Below are 24,986 nucleotides of genomic sequence, written 5' to 3'. Positions count from 1 at the left end.
CAGCAACAAATGATCAAGGAAAATCTCGCCTGTTTAGATACCTAAATATTTTACAGAACTGTGTCAGCTAAATAACCTTAAAAACTCCCTCTGGCTTCTATAGCACTCTTGCAGAGGCCACACCTAACTTCTACTATTGAAGCACACAATATTGATGAAGCTTCAAAGTTTATGAAGACAAGCACTTCTATTTGCATTCATTCAATAAAAATGTTAATGAAACAGTTTTGCCAGATTATCACACTATTTTTGCAAAGATTCATTACATTTCATTCAGATGCCGAACTCTGCTAAAGACTTACCTATCAAGTTAAAATATACAAGTTAGGGGGCTTCTTTGGTGGCTCAATCAGTAAAGAATCGCCTGCAATGCATGAGATCACCTGCAGCACTTGTAATTCCTTACCTATCTTAGATAATAAAGTAGTTAAGACAACTGGTTTTTGCAACCTGATCAAAAACAGGAAAGAATAGGGTAAAGTAAAAATACTTGACTAGCAAGCTGGTGGTGCAAAGTGTCTTCCCCTTTACTCTGCTTTTTGAAGCAAAGCAAATAATTTCCAGTGGTGTCATCCTCATCATCTGATCACTTAGGAGTCACATTCTTAAGGGACAAAAAAACTTCATTTTTTGCCTTGTTATGAAAGGCATGCATGCTTGCTAATTTGCTTCAGTCATGTCCAACTCTGCATCTCTATGGACTGTAGTCTGTCTGACTTCTCTGTCCATGGGATTCTCCAGGCAAGAATACTGGAGTGGGTTGCCATGCCCTCCTCCAGGGGATCTTCCCTACCCAGGTATCAAATTCGTGTCTCTCATATCTCCTGCATAGCAGGCTGGTTCTTGACCATTAGCGCCACCTAGAAAGCCCTTGTTTTGAAAGGCATAACCTCTTAAATGAGTAAAGTTAAAAATGACTAATAGAAACATACATTCACTGTTGAACTGTTTTAAGAGGGTATGTGCTTGTCTGTCTGTCTATATATATGTTTAATCTTTCTCCTAACCTCCACTATCAAATATTATTCACCATGAGAAAGAAACAATAATGTCTTCATATTGGCCTTTGCCTTTGGCACTCTGTCTTGAATCACCAAAGAGTCTGTAAAAAGGCTCTTTTTATTGTCTGGATGGATGACACATTGGATGGAGGGAGAGCAGGTGTGCATGTATTATTTTCACGGTCACTTTATCCTTCAGTGGGAAAGTATTTTATCTGTTCTTGTGTCATTGGTGCAAACCCATAAAATTTGAAAGTGGGGGTCCTACACGTTCATGAAAAATAATTGAAGCCAAGCAATTAAATCTGGAATGATGACCATGGCATGGATCTCAAAATGATGTGCTATCAGCTTTGAGGTCCTCACAAATTTGATAGTCATTAATATCAAAGATAGGTTTATGTTGACAACTTCCTCCCCTGCAATGACAACAAACTAGTTAAGGCCTCAATGAAAACAACAAAAAGACCCTGAAAACAAGAGCATTAAAGCAGATGACAGGAAGAACTACTGTGTATTTCTAAGCAATATTCAAAGAAAAGCTCTGCCAGGAAATTTTCAGAAATGAATAACTTGTTTTGCTTAATCTCAGACCACCTACTGAAACAATGCAGGTTTTTTTTTATTGCTAATTGTAGAATTAATGTAGTCTTGCTCATTTTTATTCCTCTTTTAATGAGGAATCCAAGATTTTCAGAAACCAGAAGAAATGACTAATGACACAATAATTTCCAAATATAACTTGATAATTACTGTTCATTCAAATGGATTTATGTTTTATCAGATACACTAAATTATTCAACTTCAAAATTTATATTTCTTGTTTGTGACACAGGAAGGCTAAGCTGAAGTATATAAATCCCTTCCTCTTTGAAGAATTTTTTACTGTGAAGCAAAATGGAACTTGAAGAGAAATGTTAACATTGAGTACATCAGTAGAGCTGGGCAGAAAATTTAAAAAGTCTAGCTAGAAAACTAGAGAATGAACCAAATACATTTTGTTGTGATTTCATTTTTATGATATAACTTTTGAGAAAAATCTTTTTCTAGAAAAAGTTGGTATGCCCACCAAGGTCCTAAGGCGACTATCAGAAATTGATTCAGACCTGTTAAAGCAATAAAAGCAATTTATTTAAATAATTTTGAGACATGCTGATAATCATATGGAAGGCTAGAGAACTGGGCCCCAAAATCAGACTGCTGGGTCACTAAAACCCCAGGCAAATCACTCCATACCACCAGCCAGTGGGGTAACAGAGCTGTACCACTGAGAGTTGGATGTCCAGCTTGTCTAACTGGTATAGCTGATGCCACACATGGATATCATCCTTGTAACTCAGGACATTCTTATCACTTCATCTCTAGAAATTGAAGACTACTACTAGCATCTGTGGGCTTCCCTGGTAGCTCAGCTTGACAAAGAATCCGCCTGCAATGCAGGAGACCCCGGTTCAATTCCTGGGTCTGGAAGATCCCCTGGAGAAGGAATAGGCTACCCCTCCAGTATTCTTGGGCTTCCCTGGCGGCCCAGCAGGTAGAGAATCCGCATGCAATGTGGGAGACCTGGGTTCAATCCCTGGATTGGGAAGATGCCCTGAAAGAGGGCATGGCAACCCACTTTAGTATTCTTGTCTGGAGAATCCCCATAGACAGAGGAGCCTGGCGGGCTGCAGTCCATGGGGTTGCAAAGAGTTGGACATGACTAGGCACAGCATAGCACTAACATCTGTGCATCCAAAGGAATTTATTTGCCACTCTCTCTGCACAAGGGTCTGGGAAAGTGCATATGCAGCAATTTTAGATTCTAGAGTAGGAGACAATTAACTTCTCTCTCCTCATTAAAAGCCAGCAAATATCCACCTCAGTCCATACTAGTACAATATTAAGATCATCCTTTTTTCATACTTCAAATTTTAAAAATTATGCCTTTCTAACAAAATGTGACTACTGCTCATACAAATCATTCTCACTCTGTCAACAAATGGAGTACTTCAGTTTTTCATTAGGGGATGCACTCAAATCCACATTCAGAATTTGAGAGTATATCTATTCACATAAAGATGCTGATCCAATCATATCAACTAGTTAATAACTATCCCATAATGTGTATAACAATTAAATGTACATATAAACTTATGTACACACACACATGGATATATACATACACCTGCATGTATATGTATGTGTGTAAACATATATGTACAGGTGTATATATATATATATGCGTGTTTATGCATATATATATTTATACACATAAAAGGTGACTACAATTATCATTTTGATAGTTTGTCATGGGTATCAACTGAATACTTGAATTCCCTTTTCTACTTTATATCCTAGGTTCCTTTATCCTTTACATATATTTCAGTTGGTTAGGGATCTAACCATCTTATAGCAGTCTTTAACTTTTACTACCAGACACAGCAGCAAAAGGAAGTGGCCCCAGAAGTTACCTGTGTTTCATCCATAGTCCTTTCAGCACTCAATGAATAGCAGCAATTTCATCTCTCCCCAATAGTAAGGATAAATTAAATCTGCTTTTGTCTATTCAGTGATGTGAAATGGTGTGAAAATTTCCAAATGATAAAGTGGCAGTTTTATTTTCCAATTCAATAGAGCCATTAGGTTATGTCACTTGCTGGAAAAATTAAACAAAAGACCCAAGAATCTTGGGAATAGAAAGCAAAAACAAACATTTTATGAGTAGGTTGTTTGATATGATATGAGAAGTCCTCACATAAACATTTTAATTCTGACTCCTGTGTGACTGTTAAAGAAGAAACAGAACCATTGGTTTAGAACATATACCCTTTCCTGCAAGGACAGCATCTCAACCTCATAGAGCATTATACCCAGATGGTGAGATAAATGAGTCTTTTCAAAGCACTCAAGCATTCTGTAAGGCCAGCTGCTTATGGGAAATAAGTCTTCATAAGGACAGTGAATTTACAGGCACTAGTTCAGGGTCTGGAATCTTTCACTGTAAAGCAAGGAGAACGCATTTGGTCTGGGACATGATGATGGCATACAAAGCATTAAGTCCACTGATCATGATGCTGAAGAAGTGTGGTAGACAGGAAGAGAAATTCATTTAGAATAAATACCTTCTAATGGGAACAAATTGGAATAGGTACTTCCACCCATGAAGAAAGCATTCCATTACCGTCAACCAGCCACCAGGTAACTTGACATAATGGAAATTCATGGCAGGTTGCTGCCACTTGCAAAATGAGAAGTCATTGATGGCAGTAGCTGAGTCAACATTAGTGAAAGCAAGTTCTTTCTCTTTAGCCCATGCCAATCACTTATCCTTGAGAATATGACCCTTTTCATCAAGTTTCTCTGCTTCTAAAAGGTGTAATAATGGATTTATTTGCATTTAAGGACAACGTAGAGTACATAAAATAAAATACTTTACTTTTGAGCAGAAAGGAATAATTTTTGATTGGGTCCAGGGCAAGAGGAGTTCTATATAGTCCAGACTGCAATGAGTGAAATTCTGCTACCATAAACCCACCAGCGATGACTGAGAAGTGAGGCTCAACAACTTCAGCTGAATTTGTCAACAAGTGTGAGCTTTCTGGTGGGCATTTGCATGGGACATATTCTAAGATGATTCTAAGGGTTTTATCTTCATATGTTTTCCGAAAAATTCATGAGTCACAGGTGTAAGATTTATATCGGTCCTCAATTTATACACCATCATGTCTCCTTCCACCATAAGATAAAAATGAGATATTTCAATTGATTTTTATTCTGGCAAAATATCACTTCTCCATTATTTGCTATGATCATAATTTAATTGGGGTCTAATATATCCACAGACCATTTCCAGTTGGTGCCAGAATATCACAAAAATATATTTGCAAAATAAGTCAAAATGAATTATTGCTTCTTAGTGATCTCATCTGCAGGTGAGATTTAATATCCATGATATTAAAAGATGCTTGCTCATTGGAAGAAAAGCTATGACCAACCTAGACAGCATGTTAAAAAGCAGAGACATTACTTTGCCAACAAAGCTCTGTCTAGTAAAAGCTATGATTTTTCCAGTAGTCATGTATGGAAGTGAGAGTTGGGCTATAAAGAAAACTGAGCACTGAAGAATTGATGCATTTGAACTGTGATGTTGAAGAAGACTCTTGAGAGTCCTTTGGACTGCAAGGAGATCCAACCAGTCCACCCTAAAGAAAATCAGTCTTGAATATTCATTGGAAGGACTGATGTTGAAGCTGAGGCTCCAATACTTTGGCCACCTTATGCAAATAACCAACTTATGCTGGGAAAAATTGAAGGTAGGAGGAGAAGGGGACAACAGAGGATGAAGATGGTTGGATGGCATCACTGACTCAATGGACATGATTTTGAGTAAGCTCTGGGAGTTTGTAATGGACAACAAGGCCTGGCGTGCTGCAGTCCATGGGGTTGCAAAGAGTCGGACACAACTGAGTGACTGAACTGAACTGAACTGAGTGACCTCCTCATGGAGAATGCCCCCCAAGACCATAAAATGTGTTCAACATATACTGGCAAAGCAGATACAGAAAGACAAGAAGTTTAAGCAACTGGTTCATGCATGTATTTGGTTCTACAGAATCAGTTCAAAGCCAATCCCATTTTATTTTACTTCTACTTGTTGATGAAGTACTGCTTGGAATGTTTAACTTTGTGTCTATGTAGATTATAGAGCCTCTAATTGTGATGAGCATCTAAATTATAGAGCATTGGGTACTCTAGATGTGCTCTAGATGTAATCCGAAGTGCTTTGGATTACAAGATTTAGTTAATATTCCATGTATGTCAGGTTAAAGTTTTTCCGAAGTAGATACTTGCCAAAGAATGTAAGGCTGTGCTCTGAAATCCCAGGATTCTCCACTGTGAATTATGCTAGAAACACTCTGAGAACCACTGAAATCACTGTGTCAGGAGAGTAGCAGAACTGCATTCATTGTTGTCTGATTGAACTGGAACACTCTTTCTTTCTATGGACCCAGGCAAAACTGGCCTTTCAGGCTAAAAGTAAAAATATTATATTTTATCTCAATGTAATACAACTTGCCTCCAAAATGCAAAGAAGCTCATGGATTGCCATATCTTTTAACGGCATAGGGCACAAGAGCAACTTCTTAACTTTAAAAGGGATATCTTTACATATTTCATAAAGACTAGGAGTTGACAAACTACAGCCTACAGGTCAAATTTAGCATGCCAACTATTATTTTCAAGAGCCTGCCAGAAATGCTTGAAAGGATAGCACTGTAAGCTATGGGTACTTATATAATCTTTTGGGTCATGCATTTTTACCTATTCTACCATTCTCTGTCTTTTGATTGCAGAGTTTAATTCATTTACATTTAAAGCAATTACTGATAGGAAGAAATTCTTTTCACATTTCCTTTTGTGTATGACTGCCTTCCTTTTTGTCAGCACCTCTATGATCAGAAGCATCAATCAGAGCACAAATTCACAATATTTGGAGGACAGGGTCCTTTTGCCCTAATTGGATCCCATAAGCTGTGTGCAAGCTACTCCAGAAACATACACACAGCTGATTGCCATGTGACTTGGCAGGGGTGGTTGTGGTGAAGGGTAGCTGCTGCTGTGCTAAGAACTAAAATTGACTGAAATTGATCACAATTTACCATCTAAGTCTTTTCCTGGAAGCTGCAAACCTTCAACAAACTAGAGTTCTGAAATAGTTATATCTGACAGATTCTGCCAGTGCAATTTTTTTTCCATGTAGAGAGACAGATTTCTGGTGCATCATACTTCATCTTCAGCTAGTATCAGTCTTGAATCAAGGTTTTAGTCGACGGACTAAGTAAATTAGAACTACTTTTACCTGTTTAAAATAGTGCATGGAATCTCTGATAAGTTCCCACATCTATTAATTCAATGTGTATTCCTCATTTCTTTAGCATCCTTTTAAACCATTTTCACAAATATGCCCGAGATATTTACTGATGTAAATTAGCAAGCTTTAAAAGCCTCCTTCAGCTTGATTTTAAGAAGTCATGATAAAAAGACATTCTACAACCTCAAGGAGCTTATATCTGATGTAATTCCTTGTTATTATTTCAATCCACATAAATTAAATTCATACCTAAAGATTGCAAACTTTTAGCCTAAGATTGTGGTTTTTAAATGGGAAAGCTTTTGAGTCCTAGGAGGCACTGAGTAAAGCCTGGAGATATTCTTGGTTGTCACAATTGGAGGGCGCTAATAACATCTAGTGGAGAGAAACCAGGGATGCAGTTTAACATTCTAAAATGCAAAGGACAGCTCTTCTACCCCCAACAATATAGAATTACCAAGCCACAAAGTCTACTCTTCTGAGGTTGAAAAATCTTGATTTGAAAATTGTGAATGGCTGTCTTCACTCCCCTTATCAAGAGTATTTTACTAATTGCTTTTTAATTATTATTCAAAGTGTGTCTGAGGGAGTCTGATTTCTCTGATTCTTAATGACAAAAATGCAAATGAAATTTTAGAATTGTATATAAATCTACACTTTATGTAGCCCTTCAGAAACTTCCTCTCTTTAGATTCTATTGGATAAGATTGGTTTTCAAATAATCTATTCCACTATAACAATGTGCTTTGACTTCAAGACAGATACATATATCTTAAACTCATAAGGGCAGATCACTAAATAGCCTAACAATTAGTCTTTTGTTGAAGCAAAATTTCTCCTAGAAAGTTATTAGATTGGTGCAAACATAATTCCTATTTTGGGCCGTGGATTTTAAATCATTATAACTAGGCTCAAACAGATCTTTATTAATCAAAATAGGAACCATTACAGTCAAGACAGTTTTGCCAATGAGAAATAACTTTGTTTGTACCTGTAGTGTAAAAATGCATGCTTTGGGATTCAAAGAACTCTGAATATCCTGCTGGTTGTGGAAGCATTTTGTCTGCAAAAAGTTGTCAAGATATTAAAGAAGTGGTAGTTGGTTGGCGAGAGGTCAGGTGAATATGATGGATGAGACAAAGCCTCATTGCCCAATTCCTTCAACTTTTGAAGCATTACTTGTGTAACTTGTGGTGGGGCGTTGTCATGGAGAAGAACTGAGCCCTTTTTGTCGACCAATGTTGTCTGCAGGCGCTGCAGTTTAGGGTGCATCTCATGGATATCCTGAGCATCCTTCTCGCATGTAATGGCTTCTCCAGGATTCAGAAAGCTGTAGTGGATCAGACCAACCACAGACCAGCAAATAGTTACCATGTCCTTTTTTTGGTGCAAATTTGGCTTTGGGAAGTGCTTTGGAGCTTCTACTCAGTTCAACCACTGAGCGGGTCATTGCCAGTTTTATAAAACCCACTTTTCATCACATGTCACAATCTGATTGAGAAATGGTTCATTGTTGTTGCATAGAATAAGTGAACAGCACTTAAAAATGATGATTTTTTTGTTTTGTTTTAGGTCAGCTCATGAAGCACCAAAGTATTGAGCTTTTCACCCTTCCAATTTGCTTCAGACCCTAAATGACTGTAGAATGGTTGATGTTGAATTCTTCAATTTCTCCTGTAGTTGTAAGAGAATCAGCTTTGATGATCCTCTCAATTGGTCATTGTCAATTTCTGATGGCTGACTGCTGAAGAACTCATGCTTTTGAACTGTGGTATTGGAAAAGACTCTTGAGAGTCCATTGGACTGCAAGGAGATCCAACCAGTCCATCCTGAAGGAGATCAGTCCTGGGTGTTCATTGGAAGGACTGATGTTGAAGCTGAGATTCCAATACTTTGGACACCTGATGTGAAGAGCTGACTCATTGGAAAAGACCCTGATGCTGAGAAAGATTGAAGATGGGAAGAGAAGGGGACAACAGAGGATGAGACGGTTGGATGGCATCACCGACTGAATGGAGATGAGTTTGAGTAGACTCCGGGAGTTGGTGATGGACAGGGAGGCCTGACATGCTGTGGTCTGTAGGGTCACGAAGAGTTGGACACGACTGAGTGACTGAACTGAACTGAACTGATAGCTGACCACTGTGTTCCTCATCTTCAAGGCTCTTGTTTCCTTTTCAAAACTTCCTGAACCTCCATTGCACTGTACACTGTTAGCAGTTCCTGGGCCAAAGGTGGTGTAGATGTTGTGAAGTGTTTCCACTGCTTTACGATCCATCTTGAACTCGAATAAGAAAATTCCTTGAATTTGCTTTTTATATAACATAATTTCCCTAGTCTGAAATAAATACAAAATAAACTGGACCCTGGCCAGCCTCCCCATACACAGGCCACCAGATGGGCTCCTGAGACCCACCCCCTGGCAAAAGATTGCCTGAATGTAGCTCATTCTGCTGGGGGTGGAGAGGAGGAGGGTGTACGCTAGGCTTTGGACTGGCAAATAGAGGCCTGGGGTGGGGAGTCAGTGTGCCTCAGTTTCCTCCCCAACAAATGAATTTTTATAATATCTGAAAACTGAAGGGACTTCCTTGGTGGCTCAAACAGTAAAGAATCTGCCTGCAATGCAGGAAATGTGGGTTCAATCCCTGGATCAGGAAGATCTCCTGGAGAAGGAAATGGCAACCCACTCCAGTACTCTTGCCTGGAGAGTCCCTTGGACAGAGGAGCCTGGTGGGCTACAGTCCATGGGGTCACAGAGTCTGACACAACTTAACGACTGACACACACACAAACAGAAAGTAATGTCATGAGCAAAAAATATATAAAGCAAGAAATGCACATTAAAATGATGTATAACATAGCCACATTTATATAACGATGCATTCCATTATCAAGAACCAAAGTTCAACAGTGCAAAACCACAATTACTTTTGCACCAACCTAATAATAGCATCCACCTAACATTACTTTGAAAGCTTAGGATTTTACACTCTTTATTTTCTAACAATCATATAAAATACTCTATATAGTTTATATAATTGTGTAAAGTATATAAAATATATAAATTTATATAATTTATATGATGTAAGTGTGCTATTTTACCCACTTAAATGAAAAAAATAAATCCTTGCTACTATTATTCCATCTTCCTACAGGTGTTTATTAACACTTTAATTATCTAAAATTCATTATCATCTCTGTCTTCAGATTCTCTGACTTTCTCACTCATAACCTGTTTAATATTTTTGTGGGGATGCACAAATCAGATGTATAAGTTCCTCAGACTTTTGGATTTAAGTTACATATTTCAAACCCTATTTTAAACCAGGCTTCAAGTCCTCATATTCTTCACAAGACCTTTTAAATCTTATAATAAAAGAGAAAATATTATTTCAACCTAGAGAATTTCAAAATTAACTTCTAGGCAAATCCTCATTAAGAGATATATTTCCTCAAACAAATAAAGACAGAGGTTAAAATAAAAATATGATGTTCTCTGAGAAAGTTTAGTGGTGGAAATGTGTCAATGGATTAATGGTTGCTCCAGGGGAAGGTGTAATTCACATTCTGAGAGGAGCAGCTGTCCCATGATAAATGTACTAAGGTTTTTTGGTTTTTGATACCAGACATAACACATGACTGACATCTAGCAAGAGTTGATCAGATTTATTTTTGTTTTTGTTAGTGTTTGTTTCTTACCATAACCCTAGGATGGGGCTAGTTATATTAGACTGAAGAGCCTGATCATTATTCTCTTCACATAGCAGTAATATTTTGGGTGGTATTAATTTTGTTGTCAAAGATACAGCTGTTGTGGAAAATATTTTGAATTTTTAGTCCCATCTGGTGTGCTGAAGGAAGAAGTAATGCTCTGAGCATTGGCATCAATCCACTTTCTAAGTGGGTAATACTAGTGCTTTGAAAAAGTATCTGTCAAAAAGGGAGATGAAAGAGTCATTAATCTGAACTGTTTTCATCTTTGTATTGCACTACAAATACTGCAGTACACCAATTAAAATAAACATAATGCATGTGTTCATGTTAAAAATCCTTCAGAGTAGTTTATCAGTACGTGTAATGTTGGCATTACTAACAGTTTATGTCCAGGAATGTAAGTCAAAATAAAGTAATAAAAATGGAAATGGCAACCATCAGTAAGGGAAGGAAGATGTGTCCGATTGGACTAAAATTGTTTAGGGAGGCAATAAATTGGTACTCAGAGTTAAATTTGCTCTCCCCTCCATCACTTGCTGTCATCAAATATTTTCTGCAAATGCCCATTGAATTTACCTTTCTTCCAAAAAATAGGTGTCGACTGAGTTAGTATGAACTAAAAACATGCAGTTATTTATGACATAATTTATTTTGCTTCAAAGAGTTGAGATCGTTTTTACAATGATTGTTTCAATACCCAAAGTTCCCCAGAGATCAAAATAAGCATAAATAAGATAGGCAGCTAATTTGCCTGGGATATAAGTCTATGTAGAGTACTAAAACTTCATTGGGGCATAATACATAAAATAAAATAAAGACAATGTGTTTGCCAGAAATCCTTACAAGTGGTAGAAGAAACCCTTGATAAGACAGTTTGAATGTAGGATAAAGAATATTCTTAAGGAACTTATTTAAATAATAGATTATTATTAAAGTTAATTTTAAAGCAAGTGTATTGGATTTTGCTTTTGCTTTGAAATAAGATTTGTGTACCAAGGTTGAATTTTTAGAGAGAACAGTTTGAATGAAGGTGGTGAACTTCTGTTCATTCACCACACAACATTCATACTCTTCTCCAAATATTGTAAAAACATACCTAGAATGTATCTCTTTTGAAAAAGCACAAAATGATTAGCTTCCCAGGATTCTTACAGGTTTCATAATAACTCCTGCAAATCCTTATATGACAAGGAGTACATGTGTAGTCTAAAGCACTTTGGCTTGGCATTTCAGAGAAGTCAGACTTCTTTAGAGTTGGCCAAATGGGCTGAATTAAGGAAAAAGTATACTGGAAAAACAAGCATTTTAGCTAAACCTTAAGTAAAAAAGAGGGTTTCAATCATTGATTTTAATTAGATGTACAGGCAGAAGGAAAATATGAATTTTCAAACAAAAGAAAATTCAGAGTGTTTGTAAAGCAGCAGTTAGTCTAAGGTTGTTGAGCTATGAAGACCTTGTAGAAGAATAATAGGACATCAGATTGTAAGATCTGAATGTAAACAGGATATGGAAGAGCTTAAATGGTGAGTTTGAATATTTATTGGGAAACTTCCAAATTTTTTTTGAGACAGTACACAGAAACATAGCCACAGGCAGAAGGACAGATGCTGGTAGGGGATAATGAGAGGATAGAAGTGAGTAACACATTCTAGGTGGCTACTATAGTGATTTAAGGTTGCAGATGGTTAAGAGTTGATGGCAATGTGAATGGAAATAAACGAAAATGGAAAGACAGAGACAAATATAGGCAAATTTTGGAAATAGAGGCAGTAAGACTGAGAAACAGAGAATATGTTAGAATCCTAGCTAGATGAGCGAAATCGAAGAATTATGGAACATCTGCCACATGAATTGGGATATAATGAGGAAATAAAGCTGTCATGAAAAAAATGTGGAGGTGAAGATATGATGAGTAGAGCTTGGTACATATTAAGTTGATTTTAGTATTATTTAATGTCATTCCCTTCCTTATAGCATATCATGAAAGAGGAACACCTCAATGAAATAATATAATAACTTATTGACTATTTATAATTCATCAGTTATAAGTAAGATGTTTAACAAATGCATCCTTCTTAGACCAAAATAATGCTGGAATATAAGGGTTCACTCATCCCCATTTTAAGATGATAAAACTAAAATTCTGATAGGTTAAATTATCTGGTCAAAGTGACATAACTAATAAGGAGGAAATATGGAATTTGAATCTATGTCCGTCTGATTATTAAACAGAAGAATAAAAATACATGGAAATAAGATAGTTTTGGAAGAGTAACAGAAGAATATTTGACTTTAGAAGGAGGATTTTATCTCTCTAAGATATTAATAAAAAAGAACATAAGAGAGAAGTGAGATTTTTAGACAAGTGCTCGGGCCTGGTGCACTGGGAAGACCCAGAGGGATCGGGTAGAGAGGAGGTGGGAGGGGGGATCGGGATGGGGAATACATGTAAATCCATGGCTGATTCATATCAATGTATGACAAAAACCACTACAATATTGTAAAGTAATTAGCCTCCAACTAATAAAAATAAATGGAAAAAAAAGAGAGAAGTGAGAGACTGGGCAATTCTATACAGTATAGCTGGCATGTGACAGTCTTCTGGTTGATGGCTACTAACTGGTTAAAGTTGTAATTGTAGGGCACACTTGATTTCAGAAACATTAAATCCTGAAATAGTAAATATTTTAGAATTGAAACTATGTTGCATAAAACTATGTTTTATGAAACTGCATTATATGAACTTGTCTATTAGTTTGACTGATACTGTCTATCTCTAGGAGGAAGCTTCTTCTATTCCTTGTTTCATAGACTTTTTTGCCCCCATTTTTGTTGTTTTTAAGTAGGAAGAGATGCTAGATTAAATTAAACAAATTTCTTACAGCTAAGCATGTGTTTTTTATTTTCATTTTCTACTTCTCTGGTTCTGCCAAGCACTTACAGTCAAATCAGTCTTCAAGGCTTCCCCATTTTGTCAATACCTACTCCTGGATTACCTCCTAAAACTCTCTGTTTGTCCCTGTCTCCAGCACTACCATCTTTCCCAATCTTGAATACATTCCTGCTGTTTCACAAGTGATTCTCTGAACTGTAGCCCTTGTGACTATTTAAAAGTATAAACCTCTCTCCTGTTTAAAACTCTCCAATAGATTCTCACTGTGCTTTAGATTAAGACCAAATTTTTTAAATGACTTGGACTAAAGTCTGTGTGAGCTGGACTCTGCCCATGTTTTCAGAGCCAGATATAGACAGCTGATACCTCAAAGAGTCATGCTGCTTTGAGGCTGTCTTTCCTATTTAGGATCATGTAGATGGGAATATTCATGGGCTTCAAAACCAATGCAATTACTGTCTTTTTACCCTGGTTTTTGACATGTTCTTTCCTCTTTACTTCTTAGGGGTGACACCAGTTTGTGTCTTTAAACTGTACATTCATGGACATTTCAACTAGAAGTCAAGGGAAAGAGTTAGAATTGGAGACTTGAACCAGCATTTCTGACTTGTGATATTAAACTAGAAATCCTTATTGTTGTTTCAAAGGTCTGTTGCAGGTTTTTATCTTTGGTGAGCATATATGAAGCAGAACTCAAAGAAAAGTTGAGGTAATGGTTCCAGGGGAGTTAACTTTCTTCTCTCACCACACTTCTGTTTTGGGAATTTATTTGAGTGTCAGATTGAAGGTACACAGAGTGTAGAAAATCATATTTCAGAAACAAGCCAGCATAAAGGTTTTTCTCAGCTAAGATCTAATTGTATTTCTACATACATCAGACATTAAAGCTCAGTTGTATAAATGAGGGTGTTATATTAATACATTCATTTTACTGTATCTTATTATACAACTTACCTCTAACTTGAACTCAAAACACAAAAGCATCTCATTTATTACATGGAAATATTTACAGTTGTACAACCCAAGACATTTATATTTTTCCATGTTCAAACTATTTTCTGAGGCTTAAAAATCTTCATAACATAAACTATGTTAGGGGAACATAATTGAAAAACCAAAAGTAAGGCAGCAGAATAGGACTAGAACAGCTGGACCAAAATTTAAACATTTTTGAAGAGAAACACAACACTGAATTGAATTTGCCAGGAGTTAAGAAAAACACTGAGATAATTAATTAGACAACAGTCTCTCAAGAAAGCCACCACCTTCATGTTGTTCAGGTTGGGCAGTGCTTTTCCTTGCAATGCCCGTTCTGGTAACACGCAATTTCCCAAGCTCCCTCCTCTTCCAAAATGTATGTTCTGTGCTCCCTTCATTCTAGACAACTGCCAACTAATCTTTTAAACTAAATACAAATATTATAACTGGATCTGAAAGGTGACTGCCATTTCCCCCATTAGGGTTGAACTGTTACAACTCAAAGAAGTTACATTAATGGTGTTATTGTAGACACCATGGCAGGCAAGAGGGTGACTGGGATTAAATAGCAACCCACTCCAGTCCTATTGCCTGGAAAATCCCATGGATAGAGGAGCCTGGTAGGCTACAGTCCACGGGGCTGCAAAGAGTCGGACACAACTGAGCAACTTCACTTCACTTCAAGCAATTGCTTTAGACCATCTATGGAAAGTTGCCTTTGTTCAAAACCTCTATTGTATACTTGGTATGTGCCTTTGGGTAAATGCATGTGTTGGAGGTAGAGAGCAATGCTCCAGAGTATCAGCCAGATAATATATTGTCCTACCCAGGCCTAGAAGAATGTACTGGTACTACTTACTACTAATTTTGCATGATTTAGGGGTAACTACGGAAATTTCCCCTCCCACTGGCTCTAAACATACTAATGCCAACCCACCCTTCTTCCCTGACTTGTTAGTAACTAAACCTTGAATTCTAGAACTGAAGTTTTGTTAAATATGTCTTCTTTGCAATGAGAATTCAAATCCAAAATTTAAATTTGTAAACACCTGGGAAGATAGCACATTAGATTACCAACAACATAGTAGAACTGCAAGAAAATTAGGTAATGGTAAAGAGGGTTGGAATATGCAAGGTTTGTCTCTGTTTTCATCCCTGGAGTATTTCTCCTCAGCCTAAGTTTGGAGGTCAATAGATACTTGGAGTTATCATAAATCCTTAGGGAACAAAGAAAGGGTGTGTGGTATATGTCCATGTGTGTGTGTGCCTGCGTGTGTGTGTGTGTGGTGTGTGTGCTCAAGGAGGAAGAGGATGAAAGGGACAGCCTGCACATATTTGCATTTTGCCATCTACCAAATGACTTTGCCTCTTAATACCAGAGAAACAAGAGCAATCTCTGGAAAGTCCATACAGAAGATCTTGTAACACTGTCTTCAGAAGCCTCAGCCAGAGGCCAGAGACAGAATAATAAACATGAGTTTAAGTGCAGTTAGCTTCATGCAGGAACATCAGTTTAGCAGGGACAAAACATGAAACAGATCTATGGTTCAAACATATCACTGAGTATCTAGACTCTTTCCTGAAATGAGTTTTTGGATGTCAATAGCATAGTAATACAAATATGCATACTTTTTACTACCACCACTTTAACTGTTTCTGGACTCGACTTGGCAATAAATCTGAATATGCAATGCAGTTGGTTAAGGAGAATTACTTTTTTGAAGTTTAATGAGCATAATGGCTAATGGGGACCATGCTTTAAAATTCCATGTAGGGACAAAATAATATTGAAAAATAATTTTTTTTATTAATGATACCACTATCTTTTTTAAATTCACACATAGACAAATTCTTTATCAGTTAATTATACTAAAAAAAGACAGTCAACAGCTAATAATTTGATAACCATTCTTAACCAGGTTAAACTGGTCTTGTTTAACAAACACATCATTAGTTTAATCATGATAACAGATAGCTGCAATAGTCTTTTTAATATTTACTAAGAAATTTAGATAATTATTAGATAGTATAAAGAGATAATTTTAAAAGTTTCAACTTTACCACACAGAAAAATATTGTTAGTATTTTGATGCATTTCGTTTTAGAATTTTTCTTGTGTACTTGAGTGTACAGTTGATATTCTGATTAACAAATAACAAAGCTGTTACTTTGTTTTTGATTTGCAACCATCCTAATTGTAACAAATAATTTTTTTGGCTTATGAGATAGTTGGAAAATTTAATCACTAAAAAATATTTGATTATATTTAGTAACAATTGTTCATTTTTAACATAATAACATTATTGAAATTATGTATCAGAAATAAAAAGTGAAAGGTAGCCGCTGAATGGTGTGATTCCTTTAAAATAAACCAGAGTGAGATGGAATGATAAAGAGTAGGAGTTAATTGTAATTGAAGATGAATGTTGGGTACATGGAGGTTTATGACAGTATTCTTCAATGGAAAATTTAATATATTTAAGTAAGTTTTAGTCTATGATTTGTGATATTATGTTTTATAGACATATTTATTCATAAGCACCTTGTTTAACTTCACTAACTATATAACTTAAGATTTCTATACTTATTAATTTTTAAGCCAGTTTAACTTGTTAAAAGCAGAAATGGGTGTATAATTTCACTCAAATCACTGTGTTTGGTTAATTTTTTTCCAAAGCTTTTTTTGGCTTTATCCTGAAATTAGTTTATTTGTTCTATTAATATTAATATGTGTTATTGTTCTTTCTTCATTTGTGTGTGTACATTTTATTGATGCCTTTCTAGTCCTGCTTAAGATTTTTACCTTCCATTTTAACTTCTACATCTTTTTTGTTTGTTTGTCCTTGCTTGATAATTCTTGAGCATCCATTGTTGCTCTGATTACTGTTTAACATCCTCTGACATTTTGACTTTAGAGTATCTTTTCAGGAAGCATATAGCTGTTTTCTGTAAAAACGAACATGCCTGGTGGCTCATATGGTAAAGACTCCGCCTGCAATGCAGGAGACCTGGGTTCAATCCCTGGGTTGGGAAGATCCCCTGGAGAAGGAAAAGGCAACCCACTCCAGTATTCTTGCCTGGAGAATTCCATGGACAGAAGAGACTGGTGGGCTCCAGCTGTAGGGCCCAAGTCAGATATGACTGAGTGACTATCACTTTCACAAAATCTATTTTGTCTAAAATTCTAATTGTAGTTCTCATATTGAATTTTATTTATTTATTTTTCTCATTGGTAAATATGTGTGGATGCATGCACACTCATACATAAGTGTGCACACACACAACATAGGGACCATACAACATATGGACCATTTATATTTCCTCTCAAATTCAGCAGAAACTTGGTAGTTATATAAGTTGCTTTTAGTTCTACCATTAATAAAACTTAAGTACTATACAAACATTTTATTCCTATTTTTAATGTTTAAAAGCCAGAAATGAAAAGGTTAATTCTACCCTATATAAGATGAGAAACCCAACATATCTCCACTTTCCTGTCTACACCCTCCCCATTATTTTTATTTGTAGTTGTAATATAAGCTTTGCTTTCAAAATATTAAATTGTTTACACAAGATAGCTTCTCTTTTAGGTTGTCTGACTTATAATTTTCCTCTGTAGAATTCACAATAACAAACATATCTCGATAACATCTTTTATTGGTTTTCATGTTCATTTGTAATTTTACATTATGGAACATATGCGGTTTTTAAAACTTTTATTGGAGTATAGTTGCTTTACAATGTTGTGTTATTCTCTGTTGTATAGCAAGGTGAATCAGTTATATGCTTTCATATATTCCCTCCTTTTTAGATTTCCTTCCCATTTAGGTCCCCACAGAGCAGTGAGAAGAGGTCCCTGTGCTATACAGTAGGTTCATATTAGTTATTTCTTTTCTATATAGTAGTACATATAAAACATTACACTATGTATATTGTAAAACATTACAAAACACAGAATTCCAATCTCACCTTATGTTGTTGATTTCTAAATCTATAGTACTAGAAGAATTTATTTTCTTCAAATTATCCTGAGAGAAACTAAAAGGGAAAGAAACACTTCCCTTCTTAGTCTACAAGGCCAAACTACAGATACCAATGCCATTCAAAGATATTACAGCCAAGAAAGCTACAAGCCAATACACTCCGTGAACTTAACTGCAGAATTCTTAAGGAAATGTGGCAAATAGAATCCAGAAACTAGTTTTAATACTACTAAGTAGGGTTCATCCTAGGGATAGTTTTATAAGCGGATGAACAATCAATGCAATTTAATATTTTAACAAACTAAAGAAGAAAAAATATTATCTTCTAAGTAAACAAATAAAAACCTTTTGACAAAATTCAGCACTAATTCATGATACAAAATCTTAGGAAAAAGAAATACAAGGAACTTCCTAAAATTGATAAAAGCCATCTAACATAAATCCACAGCATTGTACTTAATGGCTTCTTTCTATAATAAGGAACAGATAAAGGAAGTTGACTCTTATCCTTTTCATCCAATACTGTACTAGAAGTCCTAGATGGATTGGAAAAGCAGAAGTAAAATTATTTTTGTTCAAGACAGTACAATCCTAATTTCCACAATGTAATTTGCAGAGACATGAATAGGCCTAGAAGCTGTCATTCAGAATGAAATAAGTCAGAAAGAGAAAGACAAATATTGTATTGCTTTTGTTATATGAAGAATTGCTTATATACTGAATCTAGAAAACTGGTGGAGATGAACTCATTTGCAAAGCAGAAACAGAGATTCAAATGTACAGAACAAACCTATAGGTAGCAAGAGGGAAAGGGGTGAGGGGACACACTCTTAAAGGGAATTCACCCAGCTCATACCTGAACCGCATGGCTGCTGGTTCGATGACTTGAGGTCCATCCCACCCCAGTAGGGTAGAGATGGCCACTGAGGAGAGGACAAGTTCAAGCTAAAACCTCACTTCAGCCCTAACCCATGCTTCTCCAGGCCAGCCTCCTACCAAGGTGATAGATGGCAGAAGAGCCTGAGGAAAAATATGGTTTGTGTTCATGTCAAATCCAGCTCTGCCACTAAAGCCACTGGGCACATGGAGACTGTATAAGGATGCTCCCACATAAGGACAAATCTTCAAGATTGCCATAGGAAATTGTATCATCTAATTTCAAAAAGAACAGAAAGCTAAGCAAAATGAGAAGACAAGAATTTATCTCAACTGAAAGAACAAGAAAACCTCTGAAAAAAACAACTAACAAAACAAAAGTAAACTACCAGAGGAAGAATTCAAAATGTAATAAAAATGCTAAGTGAATTAGGGGAAACAATAAATAAATACAGTGATAATTTTAACAAGGAACTATAAAATATACATACATAGATACATATATATATATATATATATATATATATATATATATATAAAAGATAAGGTCAGAATTGAAGAATACAAAAATTGAAGTGAAAAACACAATAAAAGACTTAATAGCAGACTAGGTAATACTCAATAAAGAACAGAAATTAAATGAACCTAACATAAGCAGAAGACATTAAGAAGAGGTGGTAAGACTACACAGAAGAACTGTACAAAAAAAGATCTTCATGACCCAGATAATCACGATGGTGTGATCACTCACCTAGAGCCAGACATCCTGGAAAGTGAAGTCAAGTGGGCCTTAGGAAGCATCACTACGAACAAAGCTAGTGGAGGCGATGGAATACCGGTTGAGCTATTTCAAATCCTGAAAGATGATGCTGTGAAAGTGCTGCACTCAATATGCCAGCAAATTTGGAAAACTCAGCAGTGGCCACAGGACTGGAAAAGGTCAGTTTTCATTCCAATCCCTAAGAAAGGCAATGCCAAAGAATGCTCGAACTACCACACAATTGCACTTGTCTCACACATTAGTAAAGCTCAAAATTCTCCAAGTCAGACTTCAACAATTCATGAACTGTGAGCTACCACATGTTCAAGCTGGTTTTAGAAAGGCAGAGGAACCAGAGCTCAAATTGTCAACATCCGCTGGATCATCAAAAAAGCAAGAGAGTTCCAGAAAAACATCTATTTCTGCTTTATTGACTATGCCAAAGCCTTTGACTGTGTGGATCACCACAAACTGTGGAAAATCCTTCAAGAGATGTGGATATCAGGCCACCTGACCTGCCTCTTGAGAAATCTGTATGCCGGTCAGGAAGCAACAATTAGAACTAGACATGGAACAACAGACTGGTTCCAAATAGGAAAAGGAGTACATCAAGGCTGTATATTGTTGCCCTGCTTATTTAACTTATATGCAGAGTACAGCATGAGAAATGCTGGGCTGGTTAAAGCACAAGCTGGAATCAAGATTGCTGGGAGAAATATCAATAACCTTAGATATGCAGAGGACACCAGTCTTATGGCAAAGAGAGAAGGAGAACTAAAGAGCCTCTTGATGAAAGTGAAAGAGGAGAGTGAAAAAGTTGGCTTAAAACTCAACATTCTGAAAACTAAGATCATGGCATCTGGTCCCATCATTACATGGCAAATAGATAGAGAAACAGTGAAAACAGTGACAGACTTTATTTTGGGGGGCTCCAAAATCACTGCAGATGGTGATTGCAGCCATGAAATTAAAAGACACTTACTCCTCGGAAGGAAAGTTATGACCAACCTAGACAGAAATTAAAAAGCAGAGACATTACTTTGCCAACAAAGGTCCATTTAGTCAAAGCTATGGTTTTTCCAGTAGTCATGATGGATGTGAGAGTTGGACTATAAAGAAAGCTGAGTGCCGAAGAACTGATGCATTTGAACTGTGGTGCTGGAAAAGAGTTTTGAGTTCCTTGGACTGCAAAGAGATCCAACCATTCCATCCTAAAGGAGATCAGTCCTGAGTGGTCATTGGAAGGAGTGATGTTGAAGCTGAAACTCCAATACTTTGGCCACTGGATGGGAAGAACTGACTCATTGGAAAAGACCCTGATGCTGGGAAAGATTGAAGGCCAGAAGAGAAGAGGACAACAGAGGATGAGATGGTTGGATGGCAACACCGACTCGATGGACATGAGTTTGAGCAAGCTCTGGAAGTTGGTGATGGACAGGGAGGCCTGCCATGCTGCAGTCTGTGGGGTTGCAAAGAGCTGGACACGACTGAGTGACTGAACTGAAGTGGACTGAGGTGATACAGAATGCATAAGTGATCTGGAAGATAAAATATGAAAGTTGCCCAATTGGATCTGGAAAAAGGAAAACAAATTTATAAAATGAGAACAGTTTCAAGGATCTGTGGGAAATTAAGCGTATCAACATTCACATTACAGGAGTTTCAGAAGAATAGAGAGAAAAGAGGGTTGAAACTGTATTTGATAAAATTATGGCCGAAAACTTCCCAAACCTGAAGAAGGAAACATGTATCTATGTATAGGAAGGACAGAGGGTCCCAAATAAGGTGAAACAAAACATACCCTCACCAAGACACATCATAATTAAAATGATAAAGTTCAGAGGAAATTCTAAAGGCAGCATGAGTAGAGCAAAGAGTCTTATCCAAGGAAATGACTGCAAGGATAATAGCTGACTTTTCTGCACAAACTCTGTAGGCCAGAAGAGAGTGGCATGATATATTCGAAGTGCTGAAAGGGAAAAAGATGCAACCTAGGGTACTCTACTGGGACAGAATTAACAGGAGAGTGAAAATGGGAATAAGACACAAGATGGTTGCTTCACTTTCAGATATGGACATCTGTTTGCTTTGGGTTTTTGAAGGCAGCAGTTAGCTATTACGATAATGTTTTGTTCAGTTGACATTACCACCGAGTTCCCTTCCTAGGAGAGAATGATGTGAGCATCAGTGGTGGTGTCTCAGACCCCTCCTCCAGGCTCCCAGTTTCCTGAGTTGTGGTCTTAAAACTCTTCTTTGATCACCTGTTCCCAAGTCTCTCTTTCACCTCCCTCCCTGCTCAGGTCTTTCCGCTACAGACCATTTACTGCTGCATCTGGCGATGTTTTTTACCCTGAGAAAAATCTAAGTGCTTTTCTTTTTATGAAATAATTTTCATACATTAACTGCTTCTTCTCTGATGATGAAGAAATGTCAAACATATTGACTACTGTGAGCTCTTCATCTTCCTTCTGTCTCATGGAAATGAGATTTCCAGCAAACTGCAGGCTCCCCTGCATGTTGTCTGCTCTGACAAAACTTTTCTTAAGTAGATGAGTGATGATTCAGCAATTCTTATGGACAGTAAGACTCCAATATTTTCAAAAATCCACATTTATCCATAAGACTTTTTCACCTTTCTCACAAATGTGATATAGAAAGACACTTTTGAGACTATCATTCTTTATTTCTCCAAGTGTAATTATGAGTCATATAAATAAAGTTTATTTGTATATTTCTGAATGGTAACTAAGGTTAAATACACACACATATCCAATATAAATAGCTTCATAAAATTAATTACAAGTACAATCACAATCCTTTTATTTTTTCATTTCTTTGCTCCTTAAATGCCACATTAGCAGAAAGTCCAGCATTGTACCCACCTTTTAACTGTTTAGAAACTCTATAAACTATTACAAAAGGCTCACTTCATTTTACTCACAAAAGAACACTATACTGATAAAACCACCATTTCATTGTTCCTGACTGCCATATGCTATTTAATTCTCTTAGACATCCTGACAGATAGTACTTGTCCATTGCTGTGAGGGATGATTCCATTTTCTTGTAAATTGGTAAAAAGTGCTCCACAATGAACTTCCAAGATGCAGCTTTAAGCACTCATTTCTTTTGGCTCAAATTTCTAGCAGCTACCACTCATGGTAGCTTTTGCACTGTGGTATTGGAGAAGACCCTTGAGAGCTCCTTGGACTGCAAGAAAATCAAACCAGTCAATCCTAAAGGAAATCAGTCCTGAATATTTATTGGAAGGACTGATGCTGAAGCTGAAACTCCACTATTTTGGCCAAAGAACTGACTCATGGGAAAAGACTCTGATGCTTGGAAAGATTGAGAGCAGGAGGAGAAGGGGATGACAGAGGGTGAGATGGTTAGATGGCATCACCAACTCAATGGACATGAATTTGAGCAAGCTCCCAGAGTTGGTGACGGACAGGGAGGCCTGGAGTGCTGCAGTCTACGGGGTTACAAAGAGTCAGACATGACTGAGGAACTGAACTGAACTGAACCACTGATGGGGAGTACAATCCTCATATTGCTTTTCTTTCTGGCAACCACATGCATTCCACTGGGGCCGTTTCTCATACCCAGAACTATGAGAACTCCCCTTCAAAGGGATACTGCCTTCAGTAACACCCAAGTGATTTCCTTTCCCAGTCTGTACCTTGATGTCACTGCCAATTTTTCTCTTTGAGAAAGAAAACCGTCAGTGATTATATGATGTAATCTAGGATAAGATAAGGAATCATTCTGGTAAGTTATCAGGCTAATTTTGAGCACTGCAATCCTTAACCAAATGTCCAGATTTTAATAACAATTTTTAAAATATGAGAATAAGATGTTATATTTTGCTGCCATGGCTCCACTTGAAAACCTCATTTTAATGGGTAGCATTGGAGGAGCATTGCTGGGGAGACAAAAGGTGTTCTGGTCACTAGTACTAATAGAATTAGTAAATCAGAATGGACATGTGTAGGCAGTCTTGAGCTCATGGACCAACCTAGAAGAGAAGATACTATTTAGCAAGATGAGAACGTATTGGGCAACATGCTTATAGGAATTTCAGTAGAGTCTCCAGGAAAACACCAATAGCAATATGTGCCCTACACTGAGGAGGAATTAGCAACCCACTCCAGTATTCTTGCCTGGAAAGTCAGTCCCATAAACAAAGGAGCCTGGTGGGCTACAGTTGGTGGGATTGCAAAAGAGTTGGACATGATTGAAGAGACTGAGCATATACACCCAATGTCACATTTAATTCTTCTTTTAAAGCTTGTTGGTGGAGTTTTATTTTCCTTTTTCAATTGAAGTATAGTTGATTTACAACACTGTGTTAGTTTTAAGTGTATAGCAAAGTGATTCAATTATACATATATATTTTTCAGATTATTTCCCATTATAGTTTATTCAAGGATATTGATACTGCACTAAACAGTAAATCCTTGTTGCTTATCCATTTTATACAAACCATTTTAAATTCTTTTAATTTTCTCCTTTCTTCTAAGAAGCAGTAAATAAAAGGCATTTGACAATTGTTTTGTTTTAAAGTTACAGTGACCTTGTTCGACATCAAGTTTGACAGTATGGGCTTGTATATCAGGTTCTACAAGTTCAGTTTTGTTCCTTTCAAATGTGAATAATTCAAAGAAACTTCTCAAAGGAAAGCTCAAAGTGAGGCCAACTTCCCAACATACCAAGAAATATTATTCAGAGAAAACAAACTGTAACATTTGGTACAACTTACTTTGCCCAACTTCTTGAACCATATTCGTTTTATTAGTATTAAAAATCCTAGTTGTGTCATTTCTGCAGCTGATAGTGGTTTGGTCCAAACCAGAGTCTGTGGCAGCTGCAAAAATAAGGAAGCATCTTGTCTGTTGCCACAAGAGGATTAGAGTGTAACTCATAG

Source organism: Odocoileus virginianus, chromosome 24, assembly GCF_023699985.2.
Source record: "Odocoileus virginianus isolate 20LAN1187 ecotype Illinois chromosome 24, Ovbor_1.2, whole genome shotgun sequence".
NCBI classification, from domain to species: Eukaryota; Metazoa; Chordata; class Mammalia; order Artiodactyla; family Cervidae; genus Odocoileus; species Odocoileus virginianus.
This window is presented reverse-complemented; position numbering follows the sequence as displayed.